This window comes from Falco naumanni, chromosome 4 (genome assembly GCF_017639655.2).
Source record: "Falco naumanni isolate bFalNau1 chromosome 4, bFalNau1.pat, whole genome shotgun sequence".
Lineage (NCBI taxonomy): Eukaryota > Metazoa > Chordata > Aves > Falconiformes > Falconidae > Falco > Falco naumanni.
In genome coordinates, this window is record NC_054057.1 from 70,407,956 (window position 1) to 70,419,934 (window position 11,979).

At 43.3% G+C, this 11,979-nt stretch overlaps 1 protein-coding gene across 1 annotated transcript in view; it reads left to right on the forward strand.

Moving 5' to 3' along the window:
* The window catches only part of EMP2 (epithelial membrane protein 2), a 23,153-nt gene continuing 11,174 nt past the window's right edge, over positions 1 to 11,979 (forward strand). Inside the window, exon 1 of the mRNA XM_040592280.1 lies at positions 1 to 253. The gene's annotated coding sequence lies outside the window, so the exon portion shown is untranslated. The remainder of the gene's footprint in view (positions 254 to 11,979) is intronic.

The following is an 11,979-nucleotide window of genomic DNA, read 5'->3' on the forward strand; positions in this document are numbered from 1 at the left end:
TGGAAACGGGCGGGGAAAAGTTTCTGCCGTGCTCGCCCCGTCCCTCCCTCTCGCCCCGGACACACACACAGGCTCACACGCACACCTCTGCCCGCGCAGGCGGCGGAGGGGCACTGTTGAAAATTATTTTCTTTCCACACCCAGTTCGCTTCTGACATCACTGCTGCAGGAGGGCGGGCGGGAGGCACCCGCCGCCGCCGCCAGACGGTCGCAGCCCGCGCGGAGTGCTGCCCGCCGGCCCCGCGCCGCGCCCGTGAGTAGCCTGGGCCGGGCGGGGGGCGCGGGGCTGCGCGGGGCGGGGGCGCCGCCGCCGGCGCGGGTGGCTGAGCCAGGCGGGGGGGGGAGAGGCCGCCAGAAGTGTGTGTGTGCGTGTGTGTGTCAGTAAAAATCAAGGTATTTTTTTACTAGGAAACAAGTTTTATTTCGGCACGTCGGCGGCCGCTGCGCCGGGTAGCCTGTCGGGGGTGGCGGGCTCGCTCTGACGCCAGCCGGGTGGGCTGCTGCCCCAGCCCCGGCCCCGGCCCCGCTCCCCGGCCCCGCTCCCGGTTCGCGGCCCCGCTCCCCGGCGGCGCGACCCGCGCAGGGCGCCGGGCACCGGGACAGGGCGGGAAAACCGGGCTCTCGCAAGTGACCGAAGGGCTGGGCCAAGCCAGCAGAAAGTTCGCTGTCTCCGCAGGACAGCTTTGTTTTTCCCTTTTTTTTTTTTTTTTTTTTTTTTTTTTAATGTACACTAAGTGTAGTTTGGTGTACTACAATAACGTTTGGTTGTTTTTGGCAACTACCCCCTCCAGTGGAAGGAAAATACACTCATGTATAATTCAGTGCAGATTTTGCATTACGAAGTTTTTGCCAGCGTTAAACGTTTTTCCACTTGAGTCAAACTACAGTTTTAATAAGCCAGTCTGTCTTTCTCACTGCTGTCTATCTGTAATGACCAACTTATACATGGGAGGTTACGTGCCAGCTACCAGACAGGCAGCTTTCAGTACCATGGGTTGTCTGTAATATGGAGTGTTGAATTTTTGAGGTCAGCTCCTTGTTTGGACATCTCTAGGAAGAATAGTGCACTGCACTCCTCAGCAGGCATACCCGGGGCTTGCTCCTGCTCACAGAACACTGACACCAAGAAGCCTGCAGTTTGGCCTCTCCTTTGATTTCTTGGCAGAGATGCCTTGTTCACATGGTGCAGAAAGGTCTTCCCTGCCCCTGCACCTCCCCCCCCCCCCCCCCGGGAATAATATGTAAATGATCAGTAACTATTGCAGTTGAGCATCTTAGAAGTATCTACTGACTTGGTACAGGGCTGTGAAGAAAGCCACTGAATAGGTGTAAAATACACACTAGATTTTCTTGGAGTTTTCTTGAGGAACTTTGGAAGTAAACAGCTACGGTTAGCTAATTTCTATGAAAAAAAGAACTAGCACTTTCTCTTCAGTTACTTTCAGACTCCGTACATACAGTGCTGGTATGTTAACTATGTAAAATAAGGCTTCTTGCCTGCCTGAGCAGATGTTTTTTTGTGTCAGATAAAATAGATTGTAATGACTATTCCATCCAGACCTACTCTCTGAGGTTGATTTAGGCTTTGCCATCCAGGCAGGGTAGGGTAGTTCAGGAAAAGAGCTGTGAGGCTGAACTGCCAGGGCTGAGGTGGCAGGTGGCTGCAGACACAGACCAGCAGGAGCTCATGCAGATGGTGGTGGGGGAGTACTGGACATCAGTTTCAGTGAGGGGAGAAACGTGAATAGCAGTTTACTGGAGAGTTGGGCTACTTTTTAGTAAGAGTGTGTGACAAATTAAATGCCATGCTAAGGAATGCAGCTGCGATATAGGTACTTACCACAGCTTATAAAGTCAAAGTGGGAGTGGAAACAAAGGTATATAGAAAACATTCACCAGAACCTGATGTGAGGTTTTTCAGTGTAAGATGTAAGGACTTGACCTTTGCTTCAAGGTTTTTGAAAGAAAGAACTTTTGCTATCCTCTGCATCCCTTTGTGAACTTGTAGAATAAAGTTGGAGAAGAGACTGTTGGGATACCTGGGGGAAGATTAATTCTCCATGCTGAATAAAGATCTGTACAGATTTTATTGTCAGCTGCATGGCTGATGTAGATGTTACCAGGTCAGCTGTCTGCCCAGCCAGGAAACCAGGAATTATTCTGCTCATAGCCATGAACAGTAACTTAACGTGAAATGCAGTAATTCCATGAAAACTCTTAGGGCATGATCAGCTTCTTATTAGTATGCTCATTTGGGAAGAAAAATGGTCTATTAATACAATTTAAAATAAAAACAACATACTATCAGTAGACAAGACACTGCTGGTGTTGTATTCTTTATTTGTGGTCTCTGGAAAGAATTCTGTCATAAGCACCCAAACAGTGTTGATTATGCTGTGGGTCTGCCAGTGAGGAAAGACAGCATATTCTGTTTGCTTACAGAGATTTAAAACCTTGTTAATAAAGGAAGTTGTTCAACTGACTGAGCAGGTCAAGGCTTAAGGCTGCTGCAGCGTCATTCTCTTAGACAAAGGTTCTGTCTCAATTCTTAGATGCTATATTGTTTCTGGCCGACATTGCTGAGAAGATATTAACATCTCTACCTTCATCTTATGCCTGCTTTCAGTTAATGCACTCTTCACCCCTTGATTTATGCTTCACAGTTGCCTTGTATCTTACTTCCGTTGTCATGGCTTTTCTTTTTTGTCTTGTCTCAAGGTTGTTTCCCATCTTGGGTTTGGTGTTCCTACAATGATTATAAGGATGTTGTAGTGATGAGTCCCATACGGATATTTAGAGAAGCAAGACCTTCCTTCACTTCTGCTAAATATATTTATTAGTTGTATTCTGTCTCCTTTCATACATTTAAAAATGAGATGGATGGACGCACAAAGAGACTCGGCCCTTTTCACTTCAGTGGTTTGTGTATAGTTTGGTTTTCCACTTAAACTTCATGTTCTATTTGTGTCTTGAGCATCGTGTAAGACATGACACCACCACCTAAATCAGTACAAGAATGTGTTTAATTAAAGAGATAAGTAGGTTGCTGGGGACAAGATCTTCTGTACTGCTTTCTGGCAGAAGACATACAGGTCCTACTGCCATGTTCCTGTTGGAAGAAGACCCGGCAGAATGAGGCACTCTGTTATACAGGAACTAAAATCCATGAGATGCTTCAGCACAGCCAAATTTGAAAGTAGAAAGGAATGCACAGCTTTTATTGAAATCAGATTGGTCTCAGAGGGAAAGCAGGGGAAACAAGCACAGCACTGAGGAATTCCATTCATGGCGCTGTTCAGCATTTATTAGGGTTTGGTTTTGGGGTTTTTTGGATGCTCAAAGCAAACCAGTGATCTTTGCGGTGGGGTCTCAGTTCACTATTTTTGTTGAAAGCTTTACTGTTTTAGAAAGAAGATAATTTTGTAAAATGTAACTCGATATGTCAGGTGATGCTCATGACTTCACTGGGAAGATAAGCATCTCAGTTTTTAGAAAATAGATCTTACTGGGTGGGATTGAAGAGAAAGCCTGATGGCCTGAATTCATCCATCAAAGGAATTATTATTTCTTCACTGAATGGGGAAAATGTAATTATGCCTTTTTATTTTTCCTATGAAGTTTCATGGGCAGGTTTAATGGTGGTATGTGCATGCCAGGTGAAGCCTCATAATTTGGGTGTGACCTTAAAATACAACCCTCTGGCTGTGTAGAGGTGTTCACAGGAGTCTGTAGGTGGAGCAGAAAGTGGACTGACTCAAACACCCCTTAGAGATGGCTATAGGATATATGTTTATGGTTTACTTCACTGATGTTAAACACTACACTGTGTTTGGAATTGCACAGGCCACAAAGAGCCGAGGTGGGCAGTAGGAACACTCCCTCAGGTGTTTAATGCAGGTGTTAAGTGTCCTGAAATACATCAAAGTTATGGCCTTCTTCCAGGGAGAAAGTGACCTTCCAGAGCACCCAGGCATCTGTGCTGAGACGCGTGTGCTGATGGTGGTCTCTGCAGTCAGGCTGCAGACTCATCAGATCTCTAAGGCTGACAGTTCTCAATCCATAGAGGCAACGAACCAGCTGCTTGATTCAAACGCAGAAACAACCCAAAGTCTAGAGTCTTCAAGGAGAGTCTAATGCAGATTGAAGAGAACTGGCTGAGCCTGCCCATTTGTCACGTGCCAGCATGCTTGACAGGGCCTTTACCTGTCATTGTGGCTTGCACAGAGAGATGGGGCTCTGCAGTGACCCAAGCGCTATCTGGGCGGCCAGCCTGCTTGAGGTGGAGCTGCAGGGTAGAGCAAAGTTGACACAGGTAGTAGCAGGAGGTGACTGGGCTCTGTTTCCGTAGAGCAGCCAGAGTGTAGAAGAGCAGTGCAACTAGTGTGCTCAACTGTGCAATGAAACGAGTGTTAGAAATCCTTCTACCTGAACCAGTAGAGTTCACGTGGCAACCTTTAATTATACTTTAATTGCACCAATTACAAATTAGAATGTAAATATTACATTCTGAAGGTAGGCTGAGTATTAAATCCAATCACATGCTACAGTATTGCTGTGAAACAAAATAGTAGTAGTCATGGAAGAGTTCACTCTTTATTTTATAGCCAACTGTTGTACTGTCAAAAGAGATGTATTTTCAAGCTCGTGATAGATGATGTGTAAACTCTGAAATAACTAAACCCAAAATTTTTCAATACAGAGCTAGTCAAAGCCAAATCAAAAGAAGCAGTTTGAAAATTTTACAGCAGTGAATGTAACACATTTAACTGCTAGCAATTTCCATAAAGCATCTGCCAAAGTTAAAACAATATCAGCTTTCATTTCTACTGAATTAAATGCATTGCTTTGAATCTGGAAAGACAGACTTTTTCTGCCTTTGTTTGTTGGTTAATTAGGTGGAACAACATAAATCACTCAAGCTGTTTAGTTGTATCTCGAATAATCTCTGGTTAAGCAGCAATCTGTAGTCAGTAGAGCTCAGGGTCTGAGATTTGCTCTCAGAACTGTTTTAATGCTGCAGGTCTACTTTTTTTTTTCTTTTTTTTTTTCTCTCCTTCTTTTCATTGGATCAAACCGAGAACACATTTAATCTGTCAACCTGATGAAAGGGTCTGGTGTTATACTTGTCTGTCCCTCCCTGCCCTGCCAAGGTATTGAACAGGGACAACCTTGACACCGAGATGTGGCCACACAATGAGTGAGCAGGGGTGAGGCCAGGCCACACCTCAGTTCAGTTATTTGCTTCAGAAGCAGGTTCCCAGGAGGCTTCTCATAGCTTGAATAGCTGATCAGTACACCCCCATGCCATTGTCCCGGCTCCATGAACTGCTGTCTGATAGCCCGAGCCAGAGGCAGGGCTGTGCCAGCAGGCTGCAGAGAGCTCTGTGGTTCCCCAGCACTGCTCAAGTGTTGGGAGGCAATGGTGGCCCATGGGTCACCCTCAGAGAAGAGGGACAGGCCTTGCTCACTCTTTGTAGCTTTACTGCCCATCTGAGAAATGAGTCCTCCCTTGAAGCTGGATGTGTGTCACCAGTCCCATGGTTGCCGCTTGTAATATGCACTGTACAGATTAACAGTCGGCATGGCTCCCAGCATTGCCTCAAGTCTCTGAAAGACAGGAGAGAATTCAGCAGAATGCCAAGGGCATGGGTGTTATGCAGAGGCATGTTACAAAACGTACAGAGACCTCAGAGAAACTGCTGGGATAGCTTTCGCAGGAGTGCAGAACTGGAGGAACCTCTCAAGTCACCAAGTCTGCCCTGCTAGCACAATTGCTGGGTCACATAATCCCTTTTTGTGGAGGTGGGTCTTTTTTTTCCTGTGGCGTGGTGATTTTAAGGTTGTTCCAGAACCTGACAGCTCTAAGAATTATAATCTCCATCCTAAATGTGCTCACACCCGATTTATAGCCATTTATTTTCATCTTTAGGTTAAACAATTTCTTTTTCCTTCCGTGTGTTTGCCTTGACCTGCAAGCAAGTATATCCCAAGTTTGTCGTTGAAAATGAAAAAGTCAGAACAAGAAGTTCTGGTCTTGTTTATCTTAGGAAAACAAGCTTTTAATACTTTTAGACCAGCTTGATTGTTAAGGTTTTAATGTGTACCACAGCTTTGTTTATAGTGAAGTGGTACCTGGTGCACAGAGGATGCATTGAAGGCCTGAAATGATCTGTGCTTTTTTTCAACTTCTAAGCATATGATTAAGCTCTACCCATACATACTTCAAGTTACAAACATTTTGTAACGTGAAAGCTGAGAGAATATGTCGCAAGAAACCAGAAAATACAGTATACAAGTAGTTCCTTCTTTCAAATTACTGCTGGGTGTTCTCAAACAATTATGTGCCCTTTGAGAACTGATGCCTTGAACAGATTGCTGCATGGGGTATCTTTCATTAAAGACCAGTTTTTGACAGCATTTTTCCAAAGGCAAGTGACTCTCAGCATAAAACTGAAGATGGACAAGCAGATGGTGGAGGGGACAAGCAAGGACTATGATGGAAATTAGAGGTGAACTGTAACCATTTCAGGTATTACTTAGTAATAAGGCAGCCTACCTTACACTTCTGTGGGTTGTGCTGGGATTTAGAAGCAGACATAAACAGGTTAAATCTGAGATGACGATTACCTAATGTAAAAGTGCAGTTACAAGAAAAAGTGCTTTTGAGATTAAGAAGAATATATAAAAGATACACTTCTGAGGAAGATGCTGGTTTGTGCTGCTAGCGAAATGTCTTTCTGTTGAGCACCCAAACCCCTCTGAAGAGCAGTTTTGAAAAGGTGAAGGCTTAAAGACTATTACTCAAATATGCCTGTAGTCAAGGGTCTGTTGGTGTATGTTGCTGGCTTCTGTACCTGCTAAATTGTCTTCTCAGCATATAGTGGGTGTTAACATTTCTCTTCCAGGTTTTGCTAGAGTATTTGAATATGTCTCTTGAATCTTTCAAGCTTGAGACTTTTTTAAGATTTTCAGGTAAGATGTCACAAGGCTCATTTCCCTGTAAGTGCCACTTCCCCAGCCTGTGACAGGGCATTAAGCTTGTGTTTTCCCAAAGGTCCTGCCTGCTTTCTTCTGCTCAGCCTGCCCACAAGGGCTCCGTGTCAGAGTGACTTCCCTCTGCAGGGCACACAGTAGGGCCATAGTGAAAGGAGTGGTAGGGCAAGTCTAAACCCAGTCAGAGCTTGTTTGCAAATAAATGACTGACAGAGTTACAAAAGTGGCAGCAATGCTGGCATCCTTAGGTCAAAACTTTATTAAAAGCATTCCTAAGAAATTACAAACATCAGCTTCTTTGGGTTTCAGTACTCAAAGCTAGCACTTTGCATTTTTGCTGCAGTTTTTTTTCTTGTTTCTGTTTGGAAACATATGTATGGGATAGCAGGGTTATAATTTCCCTGACTTTGGAGTTCTGGTTTAATAGCATAGATCTGTTGAGGAGGACAGTGAGAAGGAATGGAGGAAGTCTAGGGAAGATCTGCCAGCCTAACCTGTAAGCAGGGTCTGTTCTGCTTTTGATAAACAGGGTTTCTGAGGAGGAGCTAAGATTTAGTGTTTATGAAATAGATTCAGAAAAAACTGAAAGGGTGCTTTAGGATCCCCTCACACAAAAGTGGTAGGTAGGCCGAGAACATGAGCTTATTCACTGTAAGTTTACTGTTGTTCGGGCAGGCCCACAGAGTAGCAATGGGATGGACAAACACCTAGCTGCCATAGTAACAAAAGGCTTTATTAAGCTATGGGTACACACTTATATTAATCTTGGTGCACACAACAAGCAGACCTCAGGGCTTTGGATGCAAGGCAAGGTTTTCTGGAAGAAATTGGGTAAAAGCTAGGTCATACCATAGCTTGCCAGTTTGTCTCCAAGCCCCTGTATTTCACTGTCAACATACAACAAGCTGACCGCTTTAATTGTGCTGGAGGTTGCTGGGCCTTAACAGCCTGCTGCAAGGGCACCAACAAACTGAGATCTGGCAGAATGAGCCTACTTTCATTTTCTGCCATTGAGTTAAGAAAGCATAAACGTAATTTGAATAGAGCTCTAGAAAATACTGGGAATTACTTTTTTGCTGTATTGATCCCCCCCCTCCCCCCCATTCCTTACAGTAATTGTGTGCAGGGAACATTGTTTCATTTCCTTCTGATTTCCTTGGTTTGTGATGAAGGACTTTGAAAAGCAGCTGTAAGTGTAAGTGACAAGCTCTTTTCCTTCCACGTAAAATAGGTAGCACAAAAAGCTATGAACTTGTATGTGTTCTGAATTAACCAGTTGCTCGTAAGCCAAAGAGCTGATGGCGTCTGACAGGACACTTAAACACCTAGCCCTCTTGATTCCAAGTCTGGTGTCAAGCACAAGCCTGAAATCTTATTTCTTGATGAGCGTACATTGTTCTTCATGCTTAGCTTCATACCAGGAAAAAACTGGGTGGGCACCCACCTGCTGCATAAACTGTTACTCTTATTTTGCGCTTCCCTCCTGGGTTCCCACTCAATATTATAGAGGTCTAGTCAGAGCCAGCCAGCACTTCTTGGAGGTTTGCTAGCTGGCTAAAGAGATCACTGACTGAAAGAGGACATATCATTTCTGTATTCACTGTTAGCTCTGTAGTATCTGAGCATGGAACAAGGTCAGCATTTGAATCTATGCCTGACCATGAAGAATATGTCAGGTGGGGTCCAGTTCTACAATGTATTTGATCCCCTGAAAACAGAGTATGTGAGCACAAATACGGACTTCCACATCTGTTGGTAGACCTGTAGTTTTAATTACTGAATTACACTTATCAATAAGACTTTAATAAAAGAGAAAACCCATTATCTGTGTAGTTTGTACACCTGTGAGTACCTCACTTCATGCACCAGAGAACTTTCAGTAGGTTTTTCAGGAATTACTGGCAGCAAAACCTTTGTGTGTTGTTTATAAACCTACATGCAGTGTTAGCTTCAAGATTAGCTCTCCTGTCCTATGAAATGTTTAAAGGCTAGTTTAGGAAAGTAAGGCTCCCAAGTCATCATCTAAAATAGAACTAGATTGCTTTAGTTGTATTTTCTTTTGTTTTTCGATATGCATTGATGACACAGGAAAAAATAAGAAAGAAAGGTACAAGGATGTATTTATCTTTTCCAGACTTCTTGCATGATAGAAGGATTCTTCTGTACCTGACATGGAAAGGATCCAAATGTGTCCCAGCTGGGGAATGTGCACAGCAACACACAGGGGTGTGCAGAAACACTGAGGACAGTGAGGATGGGCTGCTGTGCTGGGCATGTGCATGAGGCCAGCCCGGCAGCTCGGGCATGTGGCCAGGTTAACCCTGCAGCAACAAAAAATGACAGACAGATGATCCAATGGAAATTACTCAAATGATAGATTAACGTGCAGATACCACAGACACAAGTCAGCTTGGAGAACGCTGAAAGGACAAAGTGTAGAAAGAAAGTATGAGAGTTTGGATATTATCTGCCTCATTTTAAGGAATATCACTCAGTAAATTATATCTTGTAATGTTGGTGTTCCCAACTGTTAAATTAAATCAGGCAGAAGAAATAATGAAATTGGAGTAAGTTGTTTCAACTGGTATAATTATTCTCTTGGTGTTAAATTTCCTGATTTTCTTGTCCTTTATGTTGGTTGATATTTAGATATTAGAGGATTGTTGAAACCCTCAAAGCTTTTGCTAGTTTGGGAGAAACTCTGCTGTCTGAACTTAATTCACTTTTGGTTCCAGTTCTGAGAATCACACAAGAGAAACAGAGGAGGTTAAAAAACAAAAAAAAAAAAAAAAAAAAAGAAGGGGAAAAAAAAAGTGAACAGTATCACTCAGGTCCTTATAAACCAGGGGATTTTATGCAAGTTAGAGACAATGGTACAGGCAAAACATGAGCCAACTGCTGAGTTCTCTGTCATGAGACACCACGAGATGTGGCACAAGAACACTGAGCAAAATGAAGTTATTATCATGTAAATCCAAACATCTGATGATGCATCACAAGATGACAGACTTCTCATGCCACCAGTATACAAGCTTTTTCTTCTAATTTTACATACACTGACTTAATTATAGCACCAAAGGGCAGAAGAATTGATAATTAAGAAGGCTTGCTTTGATTCAGTTTTACACCAGTGACTTCAAGAAAGTCCAGCTGAATCGAGTGCTTGTTGATGGCCCAAAGACCTGCTGTTCTAGTTGCAATGAAAAAATCTTGGTGCAGAAAGCTGCAGGTATGGTAACTTGTTTAGCAAGATCCTCTACCCCTTCTTTTGGGTGTGTCTTTACAGGACACTGAGTGTGGGTGTTGAGCAGTCTGCACATCTCCAGCCTTGGTCTGTACAGAGCAGGAGCTGTTCTGCAGTGTTTTGGCCATGTTTCTAGGAGTATAAACCAGAATTGTCTGTGTTGAGATTTTCTTTGTACAGGTACTCAGATGAAGATGATAGAAAAAACTGACTTGATCTTAGGAAGTGAGGGCAGCAGACAATGTTGTAGGATAAACTTTAGCCTTCTCAATGCAAATAAGCACAGGGTAAACATGCTGTACTATGTACATCGTTTCTCTGGTTGCAAAAGTCAAGTATGCACAAACATGAAAAATAGCCTGGCAGCAGCGTTTAACTGCATGGAAAGAAATGGAAGCACAGGTTGCGGGAATGAGATCTGGACTGGAAAGAGTGATAACCCTTCTGCTAAGACCTGTCAAAGACAGTTTTCCTTTTTGCTTGCTCGGTGTACTAAACAGAAAAAAAATCAAATAGGCATGTTTGTACTGTTGGACATTAAAGATAAACTTTATCTTAAAGATAAACTGAGGCTTTTTTTTTTTCTTTTTGCATGGGGATGGGGGGATATGTGTGTGGAATTTGACATTGGGAGGCAATACAGTTTTGTAATGTGTTTGCTTACTACAATACAGAGATTCTGGGAACCCTGCACTGGATACGTTTTTTGCTGTGCAGTTCTGTGATTGTCGTACTGTTTTATCTTGTAAAAATATACTTGCCTTTGCATGTCTAGATTATAGCAGAGGCCCGTCTTAGCCACCTCTTGTAAAGCACATCAGGCTCTCATAACAAAACTGCTTCCAATAGTCTGCATTACTGAAAAGTTTAAAGATAGGCATGACTGCTGCATTTATCATCCCTGGGCAAAGTAAGGTAGCACTGGAGTATTACTGAGAAAGAGTTCTTCTGCACTAATGGAAAAAACCTTTGTTGTTAATATAACTTTCCTTCTGTTTTCAATGTGTTTTGTGTAACTATCCTGCAGCTTAACAGCATTTGTGGGAAACCTTATTACCAGAGCAAATCTGGATGTGTTCAGCAGGATTCTCATAACCTACTCTTTCTGGATTCAGTGGCAGTCTGCGCTTCTAACTCGGCTGTACCTGTACATTTCTGCCTTATGACTTACTTTTTAAAGTGGTATTAAATGCTGAGGCTTTCAACTGAAGACTATAACTCCAAAATCTGTTTTTACTGTCACATGTGATGAGCAAGGTCAGATTTTGTGTTCTCCTTTGTCAGAGCTTTGCTGGAGATCAGTACAGGGAGCGCCTGAAGTAGCTACAGATTGACAAGAGAGCAGAGCTGGAAGGGGCCTCTGGAGGTCTGTAGTCCAGACCCCTGCTCCAAGCAGGGAGCTAGCTCAGGATGCTCTGGACCTTGTTCCAGTCAAGTTATGAAGATATCCAAGAATGGAGATCCCACAGCCTCTTGGGCCCTGCTCCAGTACTTAATCATGCTCATTGAGTATAATTAATACATTTTTCACAATTGGAATATTCCTTGTTGCAACTTGTGACTGTTGCCTCTAGTCTTTTCATCTTGTACTTCTGAGAAGAGTGGCTCCATCATCTCTATTAAAAGACAACTAGAGTGTGTCCAAAAAGCTTTTCGTGTGTGCGCAAAAAACTTATTAAAAGAATTCAAACCACTTTGGGAAATGATGAACAGTATCTGTTGCATCATCCCAGTCTTCCTCC